We start from the raw sequence: 13,960 nt of genomic DNA on the forward strand, positions 1-13,960 counted from the left end.
TCTACTTCACAATTCATGTCAAGTTTAACAGTCTCTTCACGGATCCTTTGTACTATGAAAGGGTCTTTTCGCTGTCGCCCTCATTCTTCAGACTGAGAACAGATCGCCCCTCATCGCCCACTTCCTTGGTAGCCGGGAGCTCCTTTCCACTGGCGCCTGTCTTCTCAGCAGCTCTCATTTGCAGAAGCGTTTCCAGGACATTTTTTTCTCAGGAGCTATTTTTCCATTCATACTCCTCCATGTCTGCCTCACTTTTATATTTTTCCCATTCAGTTTCCCAAGACTCAAGGTATAAAACTGTTAGTAGATACATTGCGTAGTCGTAATTCTGTCTCTTTAAAGGACAGCTGTCTGTTCTGAGGGTGAGCAAATCACTGGTCTTGTGGGATCGTTCTCCTACAAGTTTAATCAACTACTTCTTTGCATGGTCATCTAAATTCAAACTGGAAAGTTTAACCCTTAAGGTTACTGTTCGTGCCTTAGGGTTGGGAACGGAGGGTCCTGATGAAACATAGGCAGCTGTGTCAATTTCAATTGGAAACTGCTTCTCACATTTCTCGTCAGTGTCAAGTGCGGCTGGCCACTCGGTCAGAAATCTTTAAGAACTTCACAGCGCTTTTTAATCGCTACAGGAGTCAAATGCAGCAAATTGGGGATCTTCAGGGGTTCTAGATTGCTCTCTTTTGCCATGGGCACACCCTTTTTCACAGGATAACCCATTCGAAAGGAAGAGGGACTACAGAGGGTTTAAATGGCGCTGCCACAGGGTAAACGCTGGTCCTAGTCAACAACCATTTTCTCTGTCCTAGGAGGCAGTGCCTTTCTCCTCTGTGCCCTCTGACTTCTGCATGTTCTTTGTGTTGTACACGGGCTAGGTCCTGGGGCACCAGTGGTCAGCGACACGCCAGCGGAGAAGGCTCCCATTACCCTGGCCCCCGGCCTCCGGGGTAGCCACACCAGGATTGTGGCGGCCGCCATGGCTGGGAGGACGGCAAGCCGCAGGGGACACGCCCCGCACGGCGCAAGGGCCCCAAAACTACATATTTAAGAGGTACTATGTGAGGTTTAGTTTCCTGTATACATTGTGTAATGTCTAATCAGCATAAATATTTTTATCCTTTCAAGCATGTGAAACATCCAATTGTTGGAAACAGTATATTGTGGATTCTTTAAAGAAATATATACAGTACATTATCTATCACTATTGATTGATACGCTATCGATACCCTACTATGCAATGTAACCCCAGAACTTACTCCTTTCTAGCTATGGGCTAGTAGTAACCACCAATCAACCTTTCCCCATACCTTTCTCACCACTTCTCTCCCCAGCCTCTGGTAACCACTCTTCTATTTTTAGCTTCTATGAGATCACCTATTTTTGAGACTCCACGTATGAGCAAGGTCATGCGGTATTTGTCTTTCTGTGCTTGGTTTATTTCAGTTAGCATAATGACCTCAAGTTCCACTCAGATTGTTGTAAATGACAAGATTTCATCCTTTCTCTCGCTGGGTAATATTCCATTGTGTATATGTACCATGTATTCTTTATCCATTCATCAGGGATGGACTCAAGTTGTTTCCATTTCTTGCCTGTTTTGAGTAGTGCTGCAGTAAACATAGGAGTGCAGTTGTGTTGTTGACAGATGGATTCCATTTCTTTTGCATATACACCAGAAGTGGGATTGCTGGATCACATGGAAGTTTATTTTTTGTTCTCTGAGGAATCTCCAAACTGGCTGTACTAATTCACATTTCTCACCAACTGCTGTACAAGGTTCCCTTTCCCCACATCCTTACTGACACTTGTTATCTTTTGTATTTTGGATAATAGCCAATCTTACTGGATGATATCTAATTGTGGTTTTGAATTGCATTTCCCTGATGATTAGTTATATTCTCCATGTGCCTGTTGGCTGTTTGCATATTTCCCTTTGAGAAATGTCTTTTTAGGTCTGCTGCCCAAATTTTAATTTTTTTTTTTTTGCCATTTAGTTGTGTTCCTTACATATTCAGAATATTAACCTCTGGTCTCATGTATAGCTTGCATTTTTTTCTCCCATTCTGTGGGTTGTGTTTTCACTCTGTTGACTGTTTCCTCTGCTGTTTTAGTTGGAAGAAATCCTATTTATTTTTTATTTCTTGTGCTTTTGGGATCTGATCTAAAAATTTTTGCCCATTTCAATGTCATAACATGTTCTCCCTATGTTTTATTTTAGGAATTTGTTTCAGGTCTCATATTTAGTTGATTTTTGTACACAGTGATCTCTCTCTCTCTCTCTCTCTCTTTTTTATTTGACAGAGTTAGTGGAGTTAGTGAGAGAGACAGAGAGAAAGGTCTTCCTTCCATTGGTTCACACCCCAAATGGCTGCCACAGCTCGAGCTACGCCAATCCGAAGCCAGGAGCCAGGTGCTTCCTCCTGGTCTCCCATGTGGGTGCAGGGCCCAAGGACTTGGGCCATCCTCCACTGCCTTCACAGGCCACAGCAGAGAGCTGGACCAGAAGAGGAGCAACTGGGACTAGAACCCAACGCCCACATGGGATGCCAGTGCCGCAGGCGGAGGATTAACCAAGTGAGCCACAGCGCCAGCCCCTGTACACAGTGCTCTAACTTCATTCTTCTACATGTGAATATCCAAATTTCCCAGTGCCATTTATTTAAAAAAAAAAAAAACTACCCAATTTCCAATGAATATTCTTAGCACACTGTCAAAGCTACGTTAGCTATAGATGCATGTGATTACTTCTAGGGTCTCTATTCTCTTCCACTGGTTTATGGATTTTTCTATGCCAGTACCATATTAGTTTTTTCCTAAATATTTAATTATTTATTTATTTTAAAGGCAGAGTAACAGAGAGAAGGAGAGAGAGAGAGAGAGAGAGAGAGAGAAATTGAGATCTTTCATTCACTGGTTCACTCCCCATATGGCCACAATGACTGAGAGTGGGCCAGGCTGAAGCCAGGAGTCAGGAACTACTTCTGGGTCTCACACATGGGTTCAGGGGCTCAGAGCCTTGAGTCGTTTACTGCTGCTTTCCCAGGTGCATTAGTAGGGAGCTGGATCAGAAGTGGAGCAGCTGTGACATGAACCAGCATCTCTATGGTGCGCTGCCGCTGAAGCTGCACCACAGTGCAGACCCTCACCATATTATTTTAATTACTATAGCTTTTTTCCCCCAAAGAAATATTTTATTTAAGGAATACAAATTTTGTAAGTACAACTTTAGGAATATAGTAATTCTTCCCACCATGCCCTCCCTCCCACTTCCATTCCCAGTCCCATTCTTCATTAAGATTCATTTTCAATTAACTTTATACACAGAAGACCAACTCTATACAAGGTAAAGATTTCAACAGTTTTCACACACACACACACACAAACTGAGAGCAAGTTGTACAGTTAACTCATAATTACTGTAGCTTTTTAATGTATTTTAGAGTCAAGGTAGTATAATGCTTTCCATGTTGTTCTTTTCGCTTAAGGTCACTCTGGCTATCTGGGGTCTTTTGTGCTTCCATACAAATTTTAGAAATGTTTTTTCTAGTTCTGTGAAAATAACATTTTAATAGGGATAGCATTGAATCTGTAATTCATTTAGATAATATGCACATTTTAAGGATATTGATACTTCCGATCCATGAACATAAGATGTTTTTCCATTACTTTTGTCCTTTTCAATATCCTCCATCAGTAATTTATACTTTCCATTGTAGAGATCTTTCACCACTTTGGTTAGCTTTATTTCCAGTTTTTTCTTCTTTTTTAGCTATTGGAAATGGGATCACTTTCTTAATTTCTTTTTCAAATGATTACTATTGGTATACAGCAATGCTATTGATTTTCTGTACCTTGACTTTGTATCTTGCAACTTTACTGAATTTGTTTATTAGTTGTAACAGATTTTTGATCAAGAAATTGGGGTTTTGTTTATGTACAACCATGTCATCTGCAAACAGTGACAATTTAAACTTCCTCCTTTCTGATTTGGATGCTTTTATTTCTTTTGACTAATTGCTGTATCTAGGACTTCTAGTATGTGTTGAAGAAAAGTGGTGAAAGAGGGCATCCTTGTCTTGTTCCAGATCTCAGAGAGAAACTTTTTCCTCAATATGATCTTTGCTGTTAGCTTATTATATATGGCCTTTATTATTGTAAAGTATGTTCCTTGTATCCTTAATTTGTTCAGAGTTTTTGTCATGAAGAGGTATTTAATTTTATCTGATGTCTTTCCTGCATCTATTGTGGTGATCATATGCTTTTTGTCTTTCATTCTGTTGATGTGGTGTATCACATTTATTGATTTGTGTATGTTGAACCATCCTTGCATCCCTGGGCTAATCCCACTCGATCATGATGAGTGATTGTTTTAATGTGCTGTATGATTCCATTTGTTAGTGTTTTGTTGAAGACAAAAAAAGTGAGTTCCAAAAAAAGTGCTAAAAACATCATTAACTGGGCCAGCGCCATGGCTCACTAGGCTAATCCTCTGCCTGCAGTGCTGGTACCCCAGGTTCTAGTCCTGGTTGGGGTGCCAGTTCTGTCCCGGTTGCTTCTCTTCCAGTCCAGCTCTCTGCTGTGGCCCGGGAAGCAAGTGGAGGATGGCCCAAGTCCTTGGACCCTGCACCCGCATGGGAGACCAGGAGGAAGCACCTGGTTCCTGGCTTCGGATCTGCACGGCGTGCTGGCCTTAGCAGCCATTTGGGGTGTGAACTAATGGAAGGAAGACCTTTCTCTCTGTCTGTCTCTCTCACAATCTAACTCTGCCTGTCCAAAAAAAAAAAAAAAAAAAAAAAAATCATTAACTGACAAAAGCACTGTATTTTGTTTTGTTTTGAGGTAAAACTATTAAACACAGTTCACAAAAAAATACAATGACTATTTAACTACAGTTACACAAGTCTGGAACCTCACTAGTTGTTCATATTATACTTTTACAAATGCATACAACTGTAGAGTCTCCTTAAGCTTAGTGTCAACCAAAGGAGGAGTACCACAGGCCTCGACACACCTGACCACTCTTTCATAGTGACTATACTTTTGTAACAACCTAATGTCTGTCACCTGGCACCTGGCAAGTGACAATACTGTTTCCTCACTTTTCAGAGCTGTACATGAAGGCTTTTAGGGCAAACCTCTGCTCCCATTCTGTACACCCTTCTCTCAGGTCAAATTGTGTTTTAAAAAAAAAAAATCACTGCTCTACCATGAACGCAAAAGGATTGGGAATATAGTCCTATAATTTCTTTAAATGTGCAGATCCTGTTGTAATCCTAACTGCAGATTGTCTGGGTCCACGTAAGAGCAGACGACAATGCAGTACCAAAGCACAGTATATGCTTTTTTTTTTTTTTTCCAACTGAGCCCAGTTGTGAGATTTCCTTTTGTTACTGGACAGCTCTTTTTAATCAGTCCCAAAGCCTTTGGAACACTGTAGATTTGCGTTAGACATAGATAAAACAGAAATGTAGTTAAGTCACCTGAGAAAAGAGATTTTCTGTCATGACTAAACACTGATCTTTTGTTCTTAGTGCACCTTAAGCATTTTTACCGATTTAGGGAAGAACCGCAGCCTTACCTGTTTCTCATGAAAAAGTCTTGAAATTCAGCCTGTAGTAACTACAGCTAGAAGAAAAACACCAGTAACATTTGCACGGCAGCACTGCGGTTCACTTTCTGGATTTGTGACACATAAGCAGCCCATGCGTTCTAAGACCGAAGTTAATTCCATCAGTGTCACTAGCAATGTTAATGGAAAAAATAAACAGTAAGTTCAAAACTTTTCTAAATATCAGATCGCCATGTTGTTTTTTTAAAGACAGACTGTAATGTTACAAATGATTCTGCAAAATACAAAAACAGATAGGCTGCCACTGAATGTCTTAATCATTTTCCGCGCAGTCTCATCTTTTGGCTCACCCACATCTGAGCGCACAGTGGGCTCCTCCCCCTCCTTCAGCAGTTTGATACTTGAAAGTGAACTGAGTCCCAGGCGTTCAGGTCTCCCGCGGGGCAGGAGTGAGGTCAGAGAGGTCAGCATACTCATCCTTTCGGGCTTCTTTATCCTGGCAAAATGCGGCAGGTCTCCCGGAGGCGTCTGGTTCCTCGGGTCCACCGAACCTGCAGCCCTTGGTCACTCGAACACCTCGCCGCGGATGGGAGTGAGTATGCGTGGTCCAGGGCACAGTCTAGACGCCGCAGCTCGGCAGGGGTGAAGCCGCGCCGCGTGAGGCGGGCAGCGAGAGTGGTTCATCGTCCTCGCTGGCGCTGCTGGATCCTGTGGAGCAGGAAGGTGCAGAGGCCAAGCAGCTGCCGTTGAGCGGCAGGAGAAAACCCCGGGCAGCAGCCCGCCGCCCCCAGCTCGCTCAGGTCGGTGCGGGAGCTGCTACATCACAGCCATGATCTCTAGAGCAAAGGTTGGGCCCGGCTGGGCAGGGCTCCGGAGCTCGCTGACTTCCTCTCCCTGTCTGCCAGCTAGTGGCCCAGAGTAATTTCGAGCAATACTTTGTATTTCTGTGGTATCTACTGTAACGCCTCCATTTTCATCTCTGATTCTATGTATTTCAATCTCCCACATTTTTTTAGCTAAGGGTTTATCAATTTTGTTCAACTTTTCAGAGAACTAGCTCTTCATTTGTTTGATTTTTTTGTATTGATTTTTAAGTATCTCATTTATTCTCTGAATTTTATTATTTTTTTCCTCCTACTAATTTTGGATTTTATTTGTTCTTGATTTTCTAGTTCCTTGAGGTACAGTGGTGATTTATTTATTTGACATCTTTGTGTGTTTTTCTTAATGCAGACATTGGTTGTTATAATCTTCTATCTTAGCCTAGTTGTGCCTTTTTTTATCCTGTAAATTTTTCATTTTCATTAGTTTCAAGAAAACTTTGAGTTTCTTCCCTGGATTCTTCCTGAATCCATTGGCTGTTCAAGTGTAAGTTGTTTAATTTCCATTTGTTATGTAATTTCCAACGTTTTTCTTGTTATTTATTTCCTGTTTATTGCATTGTGGATAGAAAGGACACTTGATATGGTTTCTAGTCTTTTAAATTTCTTGAGACTTGTTTTGTGACTTATCATATGATCTACCACGGAAGGTATTCTATGTGCTTTTGAAGTCTTTGTGTGTGCTTATGTACTAGTCAGCTGTTGGATGTAGACTTCTGTAGGTATCTCTTAGGGCCAATTGATCGAGGGTGCAACTTAACTCTGCTCTTTGTGGATTTTCTGCCCAGACGATATGTCCATTTCTGAAAGTGAGGTGTTAAAATTCCCTACTATTATTTTATTGGAATCTATCTCTCCCTTTAGGTCTATTAATCTTTGCTTTATATACGTGGATGCTCCAATATTGGGTGCATATATATTTCATCTTGCTGGATGAAATCACTTATCATTATATAATCACCTTCTCAATCTCTTCTTTTTTTTTTTTTTTTTTTTTTTTTTGACAGGCAGAGTGGACAGTGAGAGAGAGAGACAGAGAGAGAAAGGTCTTCCTTTGCCGCTGGTTCACCCTCCAATGGCCGCCGCTGCAGCCGGCGCACCGCGCTGATCCTGGCAGGAGCCAGGAGCCAGGTGCTTTTCCTGGTCTCCCATGGGGTGCAGGGCCCAAGCACCTGGGCCATCCTCCACTGCACTCCCTGGCCATAGCAGAGAGCTGGCCTGGAAGAGGGGCAACCGGGACAGAATCCGGCGCCCCGACCGGGACTAGAACCCGGTGTGCCGGCGCCGCAAGGTGGAGGATTAGCCTATTGAGCCACGGCGCCGGCTCTCAATCTCTTCTTACTACTTTTGATTTAAAATCTACTTTATTGGATAGCTGTATTGCTATTCCTGCTTTCTTTTAGGTTTCATTTGCATGGAATATTTTGTTCAATCTTTTCACTATGTGACTTTAGAGGCCAAGTGAGTTTTCAGTAAATAGCATATAGTTAGTTCCAGATTTTTTTTTAAAAGATTTATTTATTTATTTGAAAGTCAGAGTTACACAGAGAGAAGAGAGGCAGAGAGAGAGAGAGAGAGAGAGAGAGGTCTTCCATCCAATGTTTCGCTCCCCAATTGGCAGCAACGACCAGAGCGGTGCCAATTCGAAGCCAGGAGCCAAGAGCTTCTTCTGGGTCTCCCACATGGGTGCAGGGTCCCAAGGACTTGGGCCATCTTGTACTGCTTTCCCAGACCATAGCAGAGAGCTGGATGGGAAATGGAACAGCCGGGTCTCGAACTGAGGCCCACATGGGATGCTGGCACTGCAGGCCAGGGCGTTACCTGCTGCGCCACAGCGCCGGCCCCTAGTTCCAGATTTTTAAAAATCTACTTGATATCTCAATTTCTTTAAATTGGAAAATAAGTCCATTGACTAAATTAGTCTTACTACTGCAGTTTTGATACTTGTTTTGTATGTTTATTTTAGTTCCTTTCTTTCTCTCTTTCTTACAATCTTTATTTGTGGTTAAGGGATGTTCTTTAGCAGTATACTTTGATTCCTTGCTTAATACTTTTAGTAAGTCTATTAATGGTTTTTGCTTTGTGAGTACCATGAGGTTTGCTGAAAAAAAACTTTTGGCTATCTTGAAATGATAATAATGTGACATTGATTGTAAAGGCAGAGAAAGACAAAGACACACACACACACAGATAAGAAATCCTAATAAACAAGTGCTCTATTTCCTCTCCACACCTTGAATTTTTGATGCTAAACTTTACTTCTTCCTGTGTTATCTCTTAACATTTTAATGTAGTAATTATAACTTTAGTCTTCACACTAAAGATATAAATGGTTTATATCTCATGTTTATAATATTATAGTATTCTGAATCACCCATGAGCTTTCTACCTTCTGATGTTTTCTTCTTACTCGTTAGTCAGTGTCTGTCCATCTTCTCTCTCAGAACTCCCTTTAGCATTTATTATAAGACATGTCTGGAGGTGGTAAATTTTCTCAGCTTTTGTTTGAGAATGCCTTTATCTGTTCTTCATATTTGAAAGACACTTTACTAGATAGAGTATTCTTGGCTGACAGTTTCTTTTCTATTAGTACTGTTATCATCTCACTCCCACTAGCCTGTAAGGTTTCTGCTGAGAAATCTGCAATCAGTAGAATTGGATCCAGTGGGCCAGATTCATTTGAGTGTGCATGCTGAGCAAGTCTAGAGGCTCAGTTTGTGAGCACTGACTGGGAGTAGAGACTTTTGGGCTTTATCAAGTGCTGGGTCTTGATGTTCAGTAGGTGGGGTGGGGTAGGTGGGGCTGTGAACTCTGAAGCATGGTCTTAAACTCCTTCTCCTGGACTCTCCACACACCTGGAGTCTTACTTTCTGTTGGCAGTTGTGGGGAGAGGCAGTGGAGGCCAGCTGGCTGTGGATGCTTCAAACCACGGATATAGGCAAAGGGAAGGGGGCAGGGGCTAAGAAATTCAGTCTGACTGATTTTTTTTTTCAGTGTGCCTGGCACTGGGTTTCAGTTCCCTCTCCCTCTCTGAAGTGGGAGCTAAAGGAGGGACGACTCTTTCCGTCATGCTTTCTTCACCATGACTTTTCTTATAATTGTAAGAAAAGATTGTAACAAAACAAGACACTGTAGCTCTTGTGAAGGTGACTGGTGTGTGTATACTTGTTTAAATTGACGTGGTTGTGGGAAGGTGGTCACTAGATCACCTTACTCAGCTGCCATCTGGGTTTCTCTCCAGAATTTCTGCTTTAATTATATGGCAATTTATACGTTAATATTTGGAAAAGTTCCATCTTTATTCTATTAGGCTTTCCCATCCATGGATATGGTGTATCTTTCTTTTTAAGACTTTCTTTAGTGCCCTTTAGTGGAGCTTTATAATTTTACTTTTGGATCTTGCTCATCTTTTGCTAAGGTTATTTCTTGGTTTGCCACAAGGTGCTATTATTGTGGAGAATAGTTTCTTTCAAAATTTTGCTTTCTCATTTACATTTCATATTATAACATTATTGATTTTTTTCCACACTGTTCATGTCTCTAACAATCTAGCGGAACTCTTTTTAGTTCTAATTGTTGGTTTAAATTTTACTTGGAACTTCTTAATGTTCATAACCACAACCTCTACAAGTAGTGACAACTGGTTTCAAGTCTTGGCAGCTCCATTTCCGATCCAGCTCCCTGCTGATATGCCTGGGAAAACAGTGCAGGATGGCTCAGATCCTTGGACCCCTATAGCCATGTGGGAGACCTAGCAGAAGCTCCTGACTCCTGGCTCTGGACTGGCTCAGCTCTGGCTGTTGGGCCATTTGGGGAGTGAACCAGCAGATGGGCGATCTCTCTCTCCCTCTCCACCTCTCCCCCTCTCTCCCTCTTGCTGTAACTCTGTCTTTCAAATAAATAAAATAAATCTAAACAAACAAACAAAAAACCCCAACCTTACTGCTTGGATAAACCCTACTTGGTCACGATATAGAATCCTTTTAATATGCTGGATTCAGTTTTCTAGTTTGTTTTTGAGGATTTTTGTGTCTGTAGTCACAGATACTAATCTATTTTTTTGACATGCGTATAATGTGTTCCTCTGGTTTGTTATCAAGGAATACTGAATTCATCTCTACTATGTTCTCAACCTGCATTATCAACTCATGAGCACCTCAGTCTGGATGTCAGTTCCTTCCATGTGTCTAACTGAGTGATTTGTTTTTCTTCTCATTTCCTTTTATCTGTCATTTCTCTCTGTTTACAGAATGTGATATCTACTTAAGGTTGGTCTTCCACATTGCCAGATCTGGTGGCGGAATTTTTTTTAACCTTTTATTTAATAAATATAAATTTCCAAAGTACAACTTTTGGATTATAGCGGCTTTTCCCCCCATAAGCTCCCTCCCACCCGCAACCATCCCATCTCCCACTTCCTCTCCCATCCCTTTCACATCAAGATTCATTTTCAATTATCTTTATATACAGAAGATCAATTTAGTATATATTAAGTAAAGATTTCAACAGTTTGCACCCACACAGAAACACAAAGTATAGAGTACTGTTTGAGTACTAGTTATACCATTAATTCACATAGTACAACACATTAAGGACAGAGATCCTACATGGGGAGTAAGCGCACAGTGACTCCTGTTGTTGATTTAACAATTGACACTCTTATTTATGACGTCAGTAATCACCCGAGGCTCTTGTCATGAGCTACCAAGGCTATGGAAGCCTCTTGAGTTCACCAACTCCAATCTTATTTAGACAAGGCCATAGTCAATAGTAAAAATTCTCTTCTCCCTTCAGAGAAAGGTTCCTCCTTCTCTGATGGCCCGTTCTTTCCGCTGGGATCTCACTCACAGAGATCTTTCATTTAAGTCATTTTATTTATTTATTTATTTATTTATTTATTTATTTTTTGCCAGAGTGTCTTGGCTTTCCATGCCTGCGAAACTCTCATGGGCTTTTTATTTTTTTTTATTTTATTTTTTTTTATTTTTTTGACAAGCAGAGTGGACAGTGAGAGAGAGAGACAGAGAGAAAGGTCTTCCTTTGCCGTTGGTTCACCCTCCAATGGCCGCCGCGGCCAGCGCGCTGCGGCCGGCGCACCACGCTGATCCGATGGCAGGAGCCAGGAGCCAGGTGCTTTTCCTGGTCTCCCATGGGGTGCAGGGCCCAAGCACCTGGGCCATCCTCCACTGCACTCCCTGGCCACAGCAGAGGGCTGGCCTGGAAGAGGGGCAACCGGGACAGAATCCAGCGCCCCGACCGGGACTAGAACCCGGTGTGCCGGCGCCGCAAGGCGGAGGATTAGCCTAGTGAGCCGCGGCGCCGACCTCTCATGGGCTTTTTAGCCAGATCCGAATGCCTTAAGGGCTGATTCTGAGGCCCGAGCATTGTTTAGGACATCTGATGGCAGAATTTTTGAAAGAAAAACAAAACTCATTGTTTTTTTAACTTTTATTTAATGAATATAAATTTCCAAAGTACGACTTATGGATTACAATGGCTTCCCCCCCATACCGTCCCTCCCACCCACAACCCTCCCCTTTCCCACTCCCTCTCCCCTTCCATTCACATCAAGATTCATTTTTGATTATCTTAATATACAGAAGATCAGCTTAGTATACATTAAGTAAGGATTTCAACAGTTTGCTCCCACACAGAAACATAAAGTGAAAAATAATAGATGATTTTTTTTAAATGATGATGAAATCAGATCAGACCTATTGTCATGTTTAATCCCAGTGAGAGTCAAGTTGGGAATTGATAATTTCTTTCTTTCTTTCTTTTTTTTTTTTTTTTTACAGAAGATCAGTTTAGTATGCATTAAGTAAAGATTTCAACAGTTTGCACCCCCATAGAAACACAAAGTGAAATATACTGTTTGAGTACTCGTTATAGCATTAAGCCTCAATGTATAGCACATTAAGGACAGAGATCCTACATGAGGAGTAAGTGCACCGTGACTCATGTTGTTGACTTTACAAATTGACACTCCTGTTTATGGCATCAGTAATCTCCCTATGCACCAGTCATGAGTTTCCAAGGCTATGGAAGCCCCTTGAGTTCTCCGACTCTTATCTTGTTTAGACAAGGTCATAGTCAAAGTGGAGGTTCTCTCCTCCCTTCAGAGAAAGGTAACTCCTTCTTTGAAGTCCTGTTCTTTCCACTGGGATCTCACTCACAGAGATCTTTTTGCCAGAGTGTCTTGGCTTTCCATGCCTGAAATACTCTCATGGGCTTTTCAGCCAGATCCGAATGCCTTTAGGGATGATTCTGAGGCCAGAGTGCTATTTAGGACATCTGCCATTCTATGAGTCTGCTGAGTATCTCACTTCCCATGTTGGATCACTCTCCCCTTTATTTATTCTATCGGTTAGTGTTAGCAGGTACTAGACTTGTTTATGTGCTCCCTTTGACTCTTAGTCCTATCATTATGATCAATTGTGAACTGAAATTGATCACTTGGAATAGTGAGATGGCATTGGTACATGCCACCTTGATGGGATTGAATTGGAATCCCCTGGTATGTTTCTAACTCTACCATTTGGGGCAAGTCAGCTTGAGCATGTCCCAAATTGTACATCTCTTCCCTCTCTTATTCCCACTCTTATGTTTAACAGGGATCACATTTCAGTTAATTTTCAACACTTAAGAATAACTGTGTATTAATTACAGAATTAAACCAGTCATATTAAGTAGAACAGACAAAAAAAATACTAAGAGGGATAATGTATTAAGTTGTTCATTAACAGTCAGGGCTATGCTGATCAAGTCACCATTTCTCATAGTGTCCATTTCACTTCAACAGGTTTCCTTTTTGGTGTTCAGTCAGTTGTCACCGATCAGGGAGAACATATGGTATTTGTCCCTTTGGGACTGGCTTACTTCACTCAGCATGATGTGTTCCAGATCCCTCCATTTTGTTGCAAGTGACTGGATTTCGTTGTTTCTTACTGCGGTATAGTATTCTAAAGAATACATATCCCATAATTTCTTTATCCAGTCTACCATTGATGGGCATTTAGGTTGGTTCCAGGTCTTGGCTATTGTGAATTGTGCTGCAATAAACATTAGGGTGCAGACCGCTTTTTTGTTTATCAATTTAAACTCCTTTGGGTAAATTCCAAGGAGTGGGATGGTTGGGTCGAACGGTAGGGTTATATTCAGGTTTCTGAGGAATCTCCAGACTGACTTCCATAGTGGCTTGACCAGTTTGCATTCCCACCAACAGTGGGTTAGTGTCCCTTTTTCCCCACATCCTCGCCAGCATCTGTTGTTGGTAGATTTCTGTATGTGAGCCATTCTAACCGGGGTGAGGTGAAACCTCATTGTGGTTTTGATTTGCATTTCTCTGATTGCTAATGACCTTGAACATTTTTTCATGTGCCTGTTGGCCATTTGGATTTCCTCTTTTGAAAAATGTCTATTGAGGTCCTTGGCCCATCTCTTAATTGGGTTGTTGGTTTTGTTTTTGTGGAGTTTCTTGATCTCTTTGTAGATTCTGGTTATTAACCCT

General features: G+C 41.6%; 1 pseudogene; it reads right to left on the bottom strand.

The window, feature by feature from the left end:
- The window catches only part of LOC138844973 (small ribosomal subunit protein mS35 pseudogene), a 71,263-nt pseudogene extending 60,393 nt beyond the window's left edge, over nt 1-10,870 (bottom strand).
- Nucleotides 10,871-13,960: the final 3,090 nt, after the last annotated feature.

Source organism: Oryctolagus cuniculus, chromosome 13 (genome assembly GCF_964237555.1).
Source record: "Oryctolagus cuniculus chromosome 13, mOryCun1.1, whole genome shotgun sequence".
NCBI lineage: Eukaryota > Metazoa > Chordata > Mammalia > Lagomorpha > Leporidae > Oryctolagus > Oryctolagus cuniculus.